Here is a 17829-nt window from a genome sequence, read left to right on the forward strand (position 1 = left end):
TGTTCCCTCTTAGTCCTGGAGAACTTACCGGTCGAGGTGGTACTAGGGTTGCCTTGGCTCCGATTACACAACCCCAGTATTGATTGGTCCAGGGGGGAGTTGGTGAAATGGGGACTTAAGTGTGACTCGTGCTTGTATGTGGAACAAGCTAGGGTCTCAGTAGAATCTGATATATTACCCATGGTCATTAGGGAATATTCTGATGTGTTCTCATCACCTACCCCGGAGGTTCTACCACCCCATAGACCTTATGATTGCGCCATAGAGTTAGTAGAAGGTGCCAGGTTTCCTAAGGGGCGTATTTATAATCTCTCTAAGCCCAAACGCAAGGCCATGGAGGATTATATTAAGGAAAGCCTCGGTAAGGGGCACATTAGACCTTCTGTCTCTCCTATGGGAGCAGGGTTTTTCTTCGTTAAGAAGAAGGATGGTGGTCTTAGGCCTTGTATTGATTAACCGGAAATTGATTAAGATCACTATCCGGAATAGATACTCTCTCCCATTGATTCCGGATTTATTTAACCCGGTTCTGTGGGCATATAATCTTATCCGAATCAAGGAGGGAGACGAATGGAAGACAGCGTTCAATACTCCGACAGGACACTTTGAATATCAGGTTATGCCTTTTGGACTCAGCAATGCCCCAGCTGTGTTCCAAAACTTTATGAATGATATTCTTAGAGAGTTTTTAGGTAAATTTGTCATTGTCTATCTTGACGACATTTTGATATTTTCTCCTGATTTCAAATCTCATGTGTCTCATGTTAGACAAGTATTAGAGGTGTTGAGGGAGAATCAGTTGTCCGCTAAACAAGAGAAATGTGTCTTTGGTGTACAGGAGATACTGTTTCTAGGGCATGTCCTGACCCCTCACGCCTTCAAGATGGATCCTGGTAAGGTACTAGCTATTAAGGAATGGGTAAGGCCTTCATCCTTAAAGGCCTTACAACGGTTCTTAGGTTTTGACAATTACTACCGTAAATTTATTAAGAATTTTTCAGTAATTGCTAAACCGTTGACCGACCTTACTAAGAAAGGGGCGGATTTGGAGAACTGGTCTACTGAGGCCATTACTTCGTTTGAAACACTAAAAAAGGCATTCAGTAGCGCTCCCATTCTGATCCAGCCAGATCAGGAGAGACCTTTTATTGTGGAGGTGGATGCGTCTGAGGACGGCGCAGGAGCAGTCCTTTCACAAGGTCCTGCCAGTCTAACTAACCTGAGACCGTGTGCATTCTTTTCCAGAAAATTTTCTTCCACCGAGAGAAACTACGACATAGGGAATCGGGAGTTGCTGGCCAGTGGGCATTTGAGGAGTGGAGGCATTTTCTGGAGGGGGCAAGGCATTGTGTAACTGTTGTCACTGATCATAAGAACCTTATGTTTCTCGAATCTGCTAAGAGGTTGAATCCCCGTCAGGCTAGATGGGCACTGTTTTTTACTCGTTTTGAATTCTCCATTACTTTCAGGCCTGGAAGTAAAAATGTGAAGGCTGATGCATTATCTCGGAGCTTCCATGCTTTTCAGCCTACAGAGGCACTGCCTGAATCCATCCTACCAGCAAATATCTTCGTAGCAGCCTTAACCCAAGATATCTCGGCTCTCATTAAGGCTGAACAACATCTGGCACTGGCAACCACCCCAACAGATAAGTTGTTTGTCCCCATACAATTTCGTCTCTAGCTGTTGGGTGAGTGTCATGATTCTGCCTTTTGTGGACATCCTGGTTTTGAGGGCACTAGAGAGCTGGTTTCTAGATCTTATTGGTGGCCCACTCTATTTAGGGATGTCAAGTCCTACGTGTCAGCCTGTGAGGTTTGTGCTAGGTCTAAGACACCTAGGACTCGCCCTGCTGGTAACCTACGACCCCTACCCATTCCCAGTAGACCCTGGTCCCATATCTCGATGGACTTTATTACTGACCTGCCGCCGGCAGAGGGTAAGACTGTGGTTTGGGTGGTGGTCGATAGGTTTAGCAAGATGGTTCATTTCATTCCTCTGTCTAAACTCCCAAATGCCAAAACCCTGGCATCTATTTTTGTGAAAGAAATTGTATGATTACATGGTATCCCAGAAAATATTGTATCCAACAGGGGTGTGCAGTTTGTGTCCAAATTTTGGAGGGCTTTCTGTCAAAGATGTCAGATTTCATTGTCTTTTTCCTCCGCCTACCACCCTGAGAGTAATGGGCAGACTGAACACCTTAATCAGTCTGTGGAACAATTCCTGAGGTCGTATGTTGCTGATGACCAGCAATTATGGGTTAAATACCTTCCATTGTCAGAATTTGCTTTGAATAACCATGTTAATTCTTCTGCTAGGGTCTCCCCTTTCTTTTGTAACCATGGTTTTCATCCCCGTTTTCATTCTGGGTCGTCCGTCTCCTCCTCTAACCCTGAAGCGGATAAACTCTCCTCCAAACTGTGCACAGTTTGGGCCCGGGTTCAATCGAACCTAGAAAACGCTCAAAGTTCCCAAAAACTCAAGGCCGATAGGAGACTTCTAGAAAATTTACTCCTCGTTTTATTGGACTGTATAAGATCACGGAGATGATTAATCCGGTATCGTTTAAGTTGGAGCTGCCCGAGTCGTTCCACATTCATAATGTATTTCATAAATCTCTACTTAAAATATATTTTGAACCTGTTGTACCGTCGAACGCTTCACCTCCGCCGGTTCTTGTTAATGATGCTGTCGAGTATGTGGTGTCTAAGATAGTGGATGTCAGGAGAGTGCGTAATTCCTTACAGTACCTGATTCACTGGAAGGGGTATGGACCCGAAGAGAGATCTTGGGTTCCTGCTAGGGAGGTTCATGCTATTCATTTAGAATACCCTGAAAGGCCATTGCCTGAAGTCTTGGGTCCGGTGGCCCCTCGTAAAAGGGGGGGTACTGTCACGGGGCGCCAAAAATACACTCGGTCTCCCATCAGCCGCAGACCTGCTGCTTAGCTTCGGGAGCAAGGATCTGTTTGGCCTCGTTCCCAGGACGGCTTTGCTAGCTCCTAGGTCTGCCTTAAGCGCCGAGCTGATCACTCGGTGCTCGACTTGTCTGTCGGTCATGTGTCGCTGGCCACGTCACATGACCCTCAGACCCCACTATAAATACAGGCAGCCTGCTGGCCACAGGTTGCCTGTTAATTCTAGGTTCCTTGCTGTTTGTTGGACTACTGATTACTCACCTGATCCTGTTCCCCGACGATCCTTTGCCTGCTCCTCCTGTACTGCGCATCCCTCCTGGTATTGTGACCTCGGCTCCCAACTGACTACTCTTTGCAGACTCCTCTGGTACTTCTCTATTCTCCTGGTATTTGACCACGGCTTCTCCGGATCATTCTTTGCTTAACCCTTTGTACTGCGTAACTCTCTTGGTTCTGACCCGATCCGTTCACATTCCGTTATTTGTCTTGTCTGTCTTCCCAGCACGTATCCTAAGTTAGGGACTGCCGTCTAGTTGTCCCCTGTCATTAGGACTTGCGAGGCAAGTAGGCAGGGCCAGGGGTGAGGGTGGAGCGCAGTGGTCACTATCCTCCCCCCTGTGTGTAGTGTACGTGACCGTCACAGTGGCTGTGCACAAACCACATTCACCCAGTGGGCTGTAAAGGACATGTATTGTCCCTGACCGTAGTTACAGCTCCACATGTCAGCGCTGCCTTGCACTTTGGCAGACACTGACAGGCTCAAGGACCTGCCCATCTTCTGTTCTACACGTGTGTGCAGGACTGGTACTGCCTTTTTGGCAAAGAAATGACGGCTTGGGACTCTCCACCTCGGCTCGGCACAAGCCACCACTTGGAAAGGGAGGGACTGCAGCACCGGCAACTTGGACAGGAGCATATTCAGCTTCTGCGCCGTTGGATAAGTGCACGCATACTGTTGTCTCTTGGCAATCGCTTCGGTGATCGATTGCTCACGGAATGACTGACGAGGAGTAGGAAGATGAGGAGCAGGAGCATTAGGACCAGCAGATGATGAGGAGGACAGACAGCTCCCTTCGGCTGAGGTGCTGGAGCCCTGACTGCGGTTGCTGTGGCAGGCTGGACCACCACATCGGAGCCACGGTTCTCACAGGCCACTTTACATTGAGGCTGCATATGTTGACACAGGACCGTAGTGCCAACATTGGTACCCTGGCCACGCTTCACCTTCGGCCCACAGATTCTACATATGGCAATGTTGACCTCCTCTGGCGGCTTAACAAAAAACTGCCACACTGCCGAGTAGGTGATTTTATCCCCACACACTACGTACTGACTGATTGCTACCGCCACTTCTGTAAACCCGTGCACCACTACTTTTTAGGCAGGTAGGCTCCTGCAAAGCGGGTGGTCTACTCCAGGCACGTTTAGCTATCGACCGCCCACTGCTCAGACCCTGCTGACTCCTGGCCCACTAGTGCTGGGTGAGAATGCATATTGCGGTGTTCGGTCGAATATCGCGTGTGCTGGAGCGCGATGCTTGAGTCAGTGTATTTAAATCTAATTTAGCCTCTATTTCTGAAAAGTTTCTGATGGGATTCAAACTCACAACCTTCTACATTACAGCCAAGAATGTTAACCACTACACTATAGAGCTGCATGGGCAGTAATTGTAGAAAAATTTGTAATTACTAACAAAAAAATGAATTTTATATATATATATATATATATATATATAGACGATGAAAAAGGGCAGCACTCCAATAGATTAAAAATCAAAAAACTTTATTTACCCATAAGGCTGTAGCGACGTTTCGGCTCTAACACAGGAGCCTTCCTCAAGCCTTGAGGAAGGCTCCTGTGTTAGAGCCGAAACGTCGCTACAGCCTTATGGGTAAATAAAGTTTTTTGATTTTTAATCTATTGGAGTGCTGCCCTTTTTCTTCTTCTGCATCATTGGATTGGCTTGTATCCATATTGGGCTTTTTGCACCCTTCATCCCTTTGTTATCTTTGACGGTGCTGCCATCTTTTTTCTTTTTTTATATATATATATATATATATATATATATATATATATATATATATATAATTCATATACAGTCTGTAGGACCAATAATCCCTTTAGGGGTCCCTAACTAATATATATATGAAAAACTTATCTTTATTTAATTTAATCTATTAATGACATACTTGTGCTCGGATCGACTATCAGAATGACAGTAACCTAAACATAGCAGTAGAGTAGTGGCGGAACTGCTGTAAAGGGTAGCCTAAAGGGGGCCACCCTGTAAGTAAGGATGATATGAGGGTTGGGTTTGAGGGGCATGACGCGGCTGTGAACGTGATGCGAACGTAGCTGACAGGGGGAGGGGTACGCAGTGCTTTATATACGATGTGCGGGAGCCTCCCCTCCCACAAATACGGCAACTGCGTTGCCTACACTTGTGCTCGGATCGACTATCAGAATGACAGTAACCTAAACATAGCAGTAGAGTAGTGGCGGAACTGCTGTAAAGGGTAGCCTAAAGGGGCCAAAAATACAAGACTCAGTAGTGGAGAAAACAGGGAACAGTATTACAACATCATGATGGCAAATTCTGAAAGCCAAAGACACGTCTCGTTTAAGGTAGGGTATGTAACGGGTGTACCATGGTGATTTCCAACGACCCGGTACTTAATAATGTGAACAGGTACATTGTACTTGACGCTGCTGAGGCGGCTCCTGTTCTGGATGAGTGTCTGGTTATTCTTAACGGATCGATATTAAACTAAGGCTATACGACACGTACGTACTCAGGGATATATGACTGCTTGGGGGCCGGAGTTGTACGCTAATACAAGGGGAGTTAGGCGGAGCGCATTTGATGAATTCCGACCGTACGTTAAAGACTGCCACTGGACACCACTTGTTACTCGTAGGGAAGAACTTAAATTTACGGTTTTGCCTGGTCGTGAGGTTTTGTGTGATCAAGTGTGGGACACGGAGGAACCTAGGCATTTGGTTGTTTGTTTTAGCACGAAGGTACTGCTAGTGATGGGGCACGTGAATTTCCCAGGCCGCAGGAACCCCCTGAAACGTAAATACAGTGCTGTTTTGACCAAAGCGCAAGTCCTTAACCAAAGGGGTCTGCACTTAACATAAACAACATGGATTTAACATTTCACCTGAGAATGGTATCCTGGACATCTTACTCACGGTTGACGCGTTAAGTATTCCACACAGGAATGCACTAATAGGGTGTGCTAAGAATGAAGATGACACGTCTGGATAGGAAGATGCCAATGGTGTTGTATCCCGGCTAAACAACTTGATCGTTCCATGAGAATGTTTAAGATCTAAGTGGCAACAAAGCGATAAACGTTAGTAGGTATGTGATTTGATACAACCCTGTTGCGGGCAAGACTGTTGAAACCTGGAAACGGTACCAAGCCGTCTCGTAATTACTTGCCGTATTCTCGGATAATGACTTCTGCCTTATTACTGTACCTCCTACGGGAAGATGGACCGATACCCAGGACTTTGGCTGGACATCAACCCCTCAGCCCAAGTTAGAAGATGAAATAAGCATGCCTGGGAGAAGATGATGTCCACCAAGGCAGGCTTGGGATGACTGCTAATAGGAAAAACAATGAAGACCCAACGAGCTAGAAAAATAAAAGTCAGAGAACGATAACGTGAGAGAGACTCTAATGGTGCAAGCCACGCGTGCGAGTCACCATGAGATAATTATATTGCGAGCCACGGATGACCGGACCATGCGAGTGGGTCTGCAGGCAGAAAAGACGTCGAACCTACTGGTTGTGGGACCATGCAGCCGGCCTCGACTGGCGGAGTTATGTGCGTAATATTTGATTGGAGAAGCCGTACGTGAGAGACTCTAATGGCGGAGCCATGCGTGAGAGACTCTAACGGCAGAGCCTATGCGTGAGAGACTCTAAGGGGCGGAGCCATGCGTGAGAGACTCTAAGGGCGGAGCCATGCGTGAGAGACTCTAAGGGCGGAGGCATGCGTGAGAGACTCTAAGGGCGGAGTCATATGTGTAAAATTAACACGGAGAAGCCATGCGTGAGAGGCTCTAATGGTGGAACCATGCGTGAGAGACTCTAAGGGCAGAGCCATGCGTGAGAGACTCTAATGTGTAAAATTAACACAGAGAAGCCATGCGTGAGAGGCTCTAATGGCGGAGCCATGCGTGAGAGACTCTAATGGCGGAGTCGTATGTGTAAACTAGAATGGAGAAGCCATGCGTGGGAGGCTCTAATGGCAGAGTCGTATGTGTAAACTAGAATGGAGAAGCCATGCGTGAGAGGCTCTAATGGCGGAGTCGTATGTGTAAACTAGAATGGAGAAGCCATGCGTGAGAGGCTCTAATGGCGGAGTCATATGTTTAAACTAGAATGGAGAAGCCATGCGTGAGAGGCTCTAATGGCGGGGACGTGCGTGAGACTCTACTGGCGAAGTCATATGTGTGACACTAAACGGAGAAGCCACGCGTGAGACTAATGGCGGAGTCATATGTGTAAAACTAAAACGGCAAAGTAATGCGTGAGAAACTCTAATGCGGAGTTATATGTGTAACACTAAAACAATGAAGTAATGCGAGCGAGACTAACGGCGGAGTTATACGTGTAATACTAAAACGGAGAAGCCATGCGTGAGAGACTCTGATGGCGGAGTCATGTGTGTATAACTAAACGGAGAAGCCATGCGTGAGACTAATAACGGAGTCACATGTGTAAAACTAAACGGTAAAGTAATGCGTGAGACTCTAATTGCGGAGTTATGTGTGTAGAACTAAAACGGCGAAGTAATGCGTGAGAGACTCTACTGGCGGAGTGATGTGTGTACAACTAAACGGCGAAGTAATGCGTGAGGGACTGTAAAGCGGAGTTATATGCGTAACACTAAAACAACTAAGTATTGCGTGCGAGACTCTAATGGCGGAGTCATGTGTGTATAACTAAACGGTAAAGTAATGCGTGAGACTCTAATGGCGGAGTTATGTGTGTAAAACTAAACGGCGAAGTAATGCGTGAGGGACTCTAATGGCGGAGTTATGTGTGAAACACTAAAACGGAAAAGCCATGTGTGAGAGACTCTAATGGCGGACTTATATGTGAAACACTAAATAGCTAAAGCCATGCGTGGCGGAGCCATGCGTGAGAGACTCCAATAGCGGAGTCATATGTATACAACTAAACGGAGAAGCCATGCGTGGGAGACTAAAGGCGGAGTTCTGTGTGTAAAACTATAACGGAGAAGTCATGCGTGGGTGACTAAAAGCAGATGTGTGTTGTTTTTTTTTTCCCTTTTTCCTTTTCCCACCGCTTATGTGTCAACCAATAGGACTCGCATGACCATGATCATCTCCGACAATGAACTTGAGACACTAATCAGCCTACAACCGTATAGCACCCCTAATGGACAATACTAAAACCGGACACCGGGCGCCCGAAGCCAAGGGACTGAACTGGATGACCTCGTGGTGATGATAAGTAGTAAAACATAAGCCAGACCTGATGGAAAAATGCATGGACAGTAGTGATGCGAACCACGTGCGCAACCGAAACATTAATCAACCGCGAACCGTGAAATGATGGGGGAAAACAAGAGCCAGAGGCATTGCAGCTCGCTAAGAGAAGACCCTTGTCACGACCAACGAATGACCAACTTGTGAACGTGGTAGGAACACACTCTTATAGGCCTAGAAATGAAAAGAAATACAGCTTTAGTGGAAGCAGAGTATAACGCATGATATAAGAACAAGTGGGTGAATGCAGCACTGGATGTGAGTGGTGCCTAAAACATGGTCTGGGCACGGCTCTGAGTATGAGCATGAAGAGCATGGTATAAAGCAGTTGTATGAATGCAATCTGAAGTGAGCAGAGTGTTGATGGAAAGCAACCGCGGACGCATGAACGCCGCTCAGCAGCGAAAAACGCATGGGCCGAAAGAAAATGCGGACAACTGAACGTAGGTTTTGAATTTTTTATTTTTTTTTCCTCTCCCCCTCGTATTGGCCTAGAAACACGTGAACGTGGTTGAACACAACCCTGATGCAATGCCAATTGATAGACATAGTGCACCTACGGACATGCACGTAACCGCTGACGCGTGCCTGCCCGTAAGTAATGTTTACCGAATAAACACATTCACATGAAAGAACATCGGAACTCAATCACAGATGTCATGACCCTATCTGCTAGGGCCACCATACGTGGACTGCTGATGCACATAACCCGACACCTTGCATGTTTGGCGCTAACTGCGGACGTGCGCCACCCACGTAAAACAGGGGACCGTTAAACATTTATATATCTATTTATTTCTCTTTACCATCACTTTAGCACAGCGTGCGAAGCTGGAGCCACTGCAGACACACGCCCCGCGTATAACCAAGTATCAGCAACATACAAACACACGTACTCTAAGCACGTGCAACCCCAATACTGACCAGGACGAACGAACCAACAACCATCGTTCGACCATTAGCGCCCAAACTCAGCTCCATCCTAGAGCGCCACATGTCGCTGACCACAGCATGGGTCCCGTGTGAACCACTCTGATCCTACCATAAACGCCAGCACCCTCCTGGAACCTTCTGCCGTCGCTCAGCCATAAGGAGCCTCCATGCCAGCTGCTGTATGCTAGAGCAGACCCAGGTAGTGAAATCAGCTGACACAACCCTACTGTGGTATATTTAGACTGACGTATAATTGATAAGCTTGTATGGGCACTGATACAGTATATGGGTCCTGTATGTATGGACTGTTATGCCGTAGTGACATGATATGGGCACTGACTGGTGACCACTACATTTGTGTCCACTGATGTGTTGGCTCCGTATGTACGGTCAACAACATGATTTCCCAATTGGCCCCCAGGGATACTGTGGGCGACAGGCGGGGTAGCCCCTGTCAATGTGGGTGATAACTTGGAACGGCCACTAACAATGATAGAACCAGCTGAGGGTTTACATAAAGCATACAAGAACATGCTAAAAATAAATATAAATGCCGCACTGATTAGACCGAAACAAATGTTGCGGCGATACACTATCAGGAGAGCGATATCAGGACTGTTTACAGCGTTGCCATGGCGCTGACCGAGGACGCACAGCGCAGGAACAGGGAGCCCAACTTCGGAACCGGTGGTTTCGTGTGACAGGCGCGCAGTACTCATGGAGACGCGGGGTTGCATGGCGTCCGGTTCCCATGACACCTGCGGGGTGTGCCCCCCGCAGGCGCCATGAGATAGCATCACACTCTATGGAAAATGGTACGCATGCGCACTAGGTATACAGGAACGCCGAACGGAGCATGTACCTCCGTTGGACATACACTGAGTGGATGGTCTCCTTAGCGATGAGTACCCCAGGTCCTCGTCAAGCATTGCAGTAAGTACGTTCTTAAGATTTTTTTATTTTTTTTTTCGTACTGGAGCGGGTTGTTACGCTCTTAGCTGCTTAGGTGCCACTCCTGCGTTTGGGCCTCCACGAGACTCTCTGCCTGCTGATGCTCCGCGTTTTACTGGATGGTATGGAGGGTTCACGCAGCTAGCGGCGTGTCGGCATTACCCCCTGTGTTTTTCCAGATTCAAAACCACTGTTCTACGAGAGCCAGTGTCCGCCGTGCAGGTAGTTCAAGGCGGTTGCACAGAGAACCGAATGTGCCGAGCCGCATGTGACAAAGCCACCTGTCCGGACGTGGGGCTCGGCTGTCAGAAGGAAAAGCGCGAGGCCGGACTTACCCTACCCGAACAGGACACACCCGCCGAAGAACGATGTGGGAACTCTGCTAGCCGTACATTGGGGCGCAGAGGACGCTGACCCCGCTCGCGACCCGGAAGTAAAGATGCGCATGACGCGGCTGTGAACGTGATGCGAACGTAGCTGACAGGGGGAGGGGTACGCAGTGCTTTATATACGATGTGCGGGAGCCTCCCCTCCCACAAATACGGCAACTGCTTTGCCTACACAAACACCAAAGAACACTGTTTAAAATTATCAGGGTACAGTGAGTATTAATAGGCAGTTCGTATTAACACTGGTTGCCCTTTTAGCCCTCTATTTATCCACTGGTGCCTATTGGTAGCACTGCTTATAGTGCATAGCAGTCCATCCTATATAGGATCTACTCGTATATTAGCTCTGTGGGGTAGTTATCACCGTTCACTCTGATCAACCTTTATGTTTAGGTCACAGAGTATAACTTTGATTGTTATTTTGTCCATTCATTTAGGGCTACTATTGATTGTAGCACCTTACTTGTGTGTTGCAACTGTAGCACATTGCCTATGCTCTACAGTTGTTGCGATCTAGGGGAGCAACTCCGATACACTTCCTATATCATTATTGGTGACAGTGCAGCTGTCTACTCATATTTCTATTGGACGCTCCACTGATCGATAGCTCACACTTGGTCTGCTGCTAATTCCTATTGCTAGCTACAATTCATATCCCTTTAATACTTGTGTTTCCTCATGTAACACGGTAACTTCCACCTCGCTCCGTATCTACTTGGACTGCCTATGCCACTTGCAGTGTTTCCCTAATCACTCACTTGCCCTGTCTAAAATGCGCACTGCACTAGTACTCCCCTCCCGACATGTTTCGCCACTTGCGTGGCTTCGTCAGGGGAAGTGGGGTATATACCCCTCTATACCCCACTTCCCCTGACGAAGCCACGAACACATCGGCCCGAACACATTGCTAAATTTGTGTGCTCGGCCAAGCACCCAATTATAATGGAAGTCAATGGGAGACAACCAGGCACTCCCTGCTCGGAAGAGAAGAGGGTGTCTGGTTCATAAAAAAGGTTAGAAATTGATGGAAACCCCATCAAAATATTTTGGAAACAGCATTAAGAGGATAGCTGAAAGTGTTTTAGACTCCTGTTATGTACGACATACAATAGACAACCACACAAAGGTTATATGCCAAAGTATGTGCAAGCCATTAGTCTATCCATGAGACAGATAACAGCCAGCATTCCTTACAATGGCAGCCGTGTGCACTATGAGACATTCCAAACCAGCTCTCATCTGACTGAGAACCAGCAAACCTCAAAGTTATTTTGCATCTGTTGGATGACTTGGGTGGACCTGCACACCTAGATCAATATCATTAGGGCGACAAAAAAAAATCTAATTGCCCAAACATGATATTTAATAACCTTTCTATACAGTTTTGTCTTGAAAAACTAATTTTCATAAACATGGGGATATGGGAAAGACATGCAAATGGGCAAAATCTCCCATGAAAAGCGCCCTCTATTAGTTGCATAGTGTAATGACAAGACTATTCACTCACAACAGCGAATAGTCTTGTCATAACACTATGCAACTATGCCCATGTTTATGCAAAATAGTTTTTACATGACAAAACTGTATAGAAAGGTTATTGAATATTATGTTAGGACAATCGTAAAACTTTTTGTCGCCCTAATGATATTGATCTACAGTAGGTGTGCAGGTCCACCCAAGCCATCCAACAGATGCAAAATAATATTGAGGTTTATTGGTTCTCAGTCAGATGAGAGCTGGTTTGAAATATCTCATAGTGCACAAGGCTGCCATTGTAAGGTATGCTGGCTGTTATCTGTCTCATGGATAGATAGATGGATGGCTTGTATATACCTGGCTTTTGGCACATAGCCTTTGTGTGGTTGTCTACTGGGAATGGAAGGAGGGACTAGAACAGTTCAGAAGGAAAGGTGTAGGGTAAAAAATATACATAAACCTCTCAAATGTATGTATACTAATGCCAGAACCCTGACTAATAAAACTGGGGAACTGAAATTAGTGATGTGTGAGGAGAACTATGACATAGTGGGAATAACTGAGACATGGCTGTATGATAGCTATGACTGGGCAGTTAATGTACAAGGTTACAGTCTGTTTAGAAAGGATCGTCAAAACCGGAGAGGGGGAGGGGTTTGCCTTTATGTAAAGTCTTGTCTAAAGCCCACACTCCGTGAAGATATAAGTAATGGACATGAATATGTTGAGTCATTGTGGGTAGAGATACATGGAACTAAAAACCATAATAAATTACTAATAAGAGTTTATTATAAACCACCTAATATGCCAAAGTCCACAGAAATTCTACTACTAAATGAGATAGACAAAGCGGCAAATCATACGGAGGTGGTTATTATGGGGGACTTCAACTACCCAGATATAGACTGGGAAACTGAAACTTGTATATCTCATAAAGGAAACAGGTTCTTGGCAATAACCAAAGACAATTACCTCTCCCAACTGGTTCAGGACCCGACTACAGGGACGGCCATACTGGACTTAGTATTAACCAATAGGCCTGACAGAACAACAGATGTGCAGGTTGGGGGACACCTGGGAAATAGTGACCATAAAGTAATAATCATCCAATTATCATTCAAAAGAGCGTTTCTACAGGGAGGAACAAAAGTAGCAAACTTCAAAAAAGCTAAATTTAGCCAACTAAGAGAGGCCATAGGCCTAACTAACTGGGACAAAGTCCTCAAAAATAAAAATACAGCCACAAAATGGGATATCTTTAAAAAAATGTTAAAAAGTATAAATCTGAAGGTGTCGGCCCTTTAAAGAGTAATGAGGGGGGAGTCACAGAGAGCGACGAGGAGAAAGCAAAGCTGTTAAATATTTTTTTCTTAAATGTATTCACAGAGGAAAATAAAATGTCAGATGACATGCAGAATGTAAAAATAAATTCCCCATTAAAAGTGTCCTGTCTGACCCAGGAAGAAGTACATCAGCGACTTAAAAAGATTAAAATAGATAAATCGCCAGGACCGGATGGCATACACCCCCGTATCCTAAGGGAATTAAGTAATTTCATAGCCAGACCCTTATTTCTGATATTTGCAGACCCTATACTGACAGGGAATGTTCCACAGGATTGGCGTATGGCAAATGCGGTGCCAATATTCAAAAAGGATCCAAAAACAGAGCCTGGAAACTATAGGCTGTTAAGTTTAACATCTGTTGTGGGTAAACTGTTTGAAGGTTTTCTAAGAGAGGCTATCTTAGAGCATCTCAACGTAAATAAGCAAATAACGCCATATCAGCATGGCTTCATGAGGGATCGGTCATGCCAAACTAATTTAATCAGTTTCTATGAAGAGGTAAGTTCTAGACTTGACAGCGGCGAATCAATGGATGTCGTATATCTGGACTTCTCCAAAGAATTTGACACTGTACCACATAAAAGGTTAGTATATAAAATGAGAATGCTCGGACTGGAAGAAAACGTCTGTATGTGGGTAAGTAACTGGCTCGAAGATAGAAAACAGAGGGTGGTTATTAACGGAACGCACTCAGATTGGGTCACTGTCACTAGTGGGGTACCTCAGGGGTCAGTATTGGGCCCTATTCTCGTCAATATATTTATTAATGATCTTGTAGAAGGCTTGCATAGTAAAGTAGCAATTTTCGCAGATGACACTAAACTGTGTAAAGTAATTTACAATGAAGATGACAGTATACTGCTACAGATGGATCTGGATAGATTGGAGGCTTGGGCAGATAAGTGGCAGATGAGGTTTAAAGGGATTCTGTCACCAGGTTTCACCCCTGTCAGCTAAACATATGCTGATGTTCAGGGCCTCATCAGGATTCCTAATGTGGGCTTCTAAATGTGATCCGTAGCCTTATTTTACTAAAAAAACAGGTTTTACTAACCTGTCACTCAAAGAAATAAGGTGCCCAAGGGGATGTCAAGGGATGCAAGGTGCCGGCCGCACCCACCACCGTTCGTGCCCAGCGCCTCCTTTCCAGACTTCTGCACTGCCTCCTAATCCTCTGTGCCACCTCTCGCTCTCCCTCCCTCCTCCCTCCTCCCTCCTCCTGCTCAAAGATCTCGCACGTGCGTACAGGGCTCTGCCTGATGCGCCCGTGCGGACTTCTCGATTTGGCTTCTTAAAGCGAAGTGCGCATGCGCCGGCACTTCGCTCAACCCAGGTATGACCTGCACTCAGGGGGGGAGGGAGGGAGAGCGAGAGGCGGCACAGAGGATTAGGAGGCGGTGCAGAAGTCTGGAAAGGCGGCGCTGGGCACGAACGGCGGTGGGTGCGGCCGGCACCTTGCATCCCTTGACATCCCCTTGGGCACCTTATTTCTTTGAATGACAGGTTAGTGCTGTTTTTTAGCAAAATAAGGCTACAGATCATATTTAGAAGCCCACATTAGGAATCCTGATGAGGCCCTGAACATCAGCATATGTTTAGCTGACAGGGGTGAAACCTGGTGACAGAATCCCTTTAACGCTGACAAATGTAAAGTTATGCACATGGGAAGGAATAATGCAAGTCACCTGTACATACTAAATGGTAAAAGACTCGGTAACACTGACATGAAAAAGGATCTAGGAATTTTAATAAACAGCAAACTAAGCTGCAAAAACCAGTGTCAGGCAGCTGCTGCCAAGGCCAATAAGATAATGGATTGCATCAAAAGGGGCATAGATGCCCGTGATAAGAACATAGTCCTAACACTTTACAAATCGCTAGTCAGACCACACATGGAGTACTGTGTACAGTTCTGGGCTCCTGTAAAGGCAGACATAGCAGAGCTGGAGAGTGTAATAACTGGAATGGGGCAACTATAGTACCCTGAAAGATTATCAAAATTAGGGTTATTCACTTTAGAAAAAAGACGACTGAGGGGAGATTGGAGTCAGGAAGGAATTTTTTATTCCCCTAAAGTGGGGAAAATTGGCTTCTACCTCAGTTTTTTTTTTTGCCTTCCACTGGATCAACTTGCAGGATGGCCGAGCATCCTCCTTCATCACTAGCAAATACATTTGTCTTTTGCCACTAATACACAGCAAAAAGGGCTTTAGAACATACAACTGTACCACTGAACAGCGAATATATTTTTCTTTATCCACTTATACACTCCACAAAAGGTCTTTAGAACATATAACTGCAACGCTAAACGGCAAATATATTTGTCTTTTGCCACTAATACACGGCAAAAAGGGCTTTAGAACATATAACTGCACCGCTGAACGGCAAATACATTTTTCTTTTGCTACTAATACACTCCACAAATGGCTTTAGAACATATAACTGCACAGCTGAACGGCGAATATATATATTTTTTGCCACTAATACACAGCAAAATGGGCTTTAGAACATATAACTGCACCGCTGAACGGCAAATATATTTTTCTTTTGCCACTAATACACAGCAAAAATGGCTTTAGAACATATAACTGCACCGCTGAACGGCAAATATATTTTTATTTTGCCACTAATACACAACAAAAAGGGCTTTAGGACATACAACTGCACCGCGAACGGCAAAACTATTTTTCTTTTTTCCACTTATACACTTCACAAAAGGCTTTAGAACATATAACGGCGCCGCTAAACCGCAAATATATTTTTCTTTTTTTCCACTTATACACTCCACAAAAGGGCTTTAGAACATATAACTGCACCGCTGAACGGCAAATAAGCCCTAATTTTTTTCCACTTATACACGACACAAAAGACTTTAGAATATATAACTGCACTGCTGAAGGGCAAATATATATTTTTTTGCCACTAATACACGGCAAAATGGGCTTTAGAACATATAACTGCACCGCTGAACGGCAAATATGTATATATTTTTTCCATTTATACACTCCACAAAAGGCTTTAGAACATATAACTGCACCGCTGAATGGCAAATCCTTTTTTTTTTTTGTGCCACTAATGTAGTGTACGGGGACGGTAATGCCCGTCACTACAAAAGGGTCACTTTGTGTGCTGTCGTGTCCCCTTATTTATGGGGAGGTTGGTTATAAAATGTAATTGAATGTAATGCTATGTATTTCCCTGTTACTGTGAGATTTGCATGTGCAGGCCTGCTAGGGGTGTCATTCCAGCTCTTAGTCATTAGAGGGAGCTAGGGAGCCCTAGTTTATATAAGGCCCAGTCAGAGAAGGGAAAGTCAGTCTAGATTCTGGAGTCTGCAGTCTGGAGTCTAAGGAAGTAGTCTAGTCTAACCAGTTGGAGATTAGACAATGTCAGAGTCAAGTCCAGGCCTGAAGCCTGCAGACCAGGAGAGGGTATTGCAGTCCCTGTAACCGGGTTCCAGATTCAAGGAGAAGGTTCCCCTCCTGAGTTCACATATGCAGAAGCAGGAACACCTGAGTTCAGAAGTTTCTAGAGCCTGAGGAAGCTGAGAGGGACAGAGGCAAGCCAAGAAAAGCAAGAGGTACTCAAGACAACAGAGGAGGTACTTTATAAAGATAAAACCAAGGATATACGCCAGAGCTAGGGCATTGGACCTTGGAGAAGAGTTTCTATGTTCCAGGATCAGTCAGGAATAGAGTGCAAGCTGCCTGTACTGCAAGTCCTGTGTTTAACACTCTGAAGTCACCTTGCTATATACATATATATTGCCTGCATCAACTGTATTGAAAATCGACTGTATGCAAAGGAACTGCGTTTCCGTTAATGTCCCTATATGATAACTACTAAAGTTGGAGTTCTGCTTTAACATCACGTGGTTCCTCAGTTATTCCTGCTATCAGCAAACGGCATGCCACCGTTTAATTGGCACTGGCGTCACGAACATTTCCTATCATCACCTGCCCTTGCAGAGAGTCAGCCGTCTCAGGTTAGTGTCTATTGCACTACAACACCCAGGAACATTTCTAAACACAACTTGAGTACGCTGCACCTCTCTTTTGGCGTCACGAACAGGATACGCACGCTTTATAGTGCAAGAAGCGTGAACTTTGTGCCTTATACAGTTGCCCTGTGACCAAAGTGACAAATATCCTGTTTTATTAAAGTGGACTTTGTGGACTGAAAAACATACCCAAAGTGTACCTAAAACCTCCAAAACGCACTGTACAGTGTTGCGCTATCAAGAGGAAGAAAATCGCCGCATTGGAGTGTGGTTTTGTGAACTTT

Source organism: Bufo bufo, chromosome 10, assembly GCF_905171765.1.
Source record: "Bufo bufo chromosome 10, aBufBuf1.1, whole genome shotgun sequence".
Taxonomy (NCBI): domain Eukaryota; kingdom Metazoa; phylum Chordata; class Amphibia; order Anura; family Bufonidae; genus Bufo; species Bufo bufo.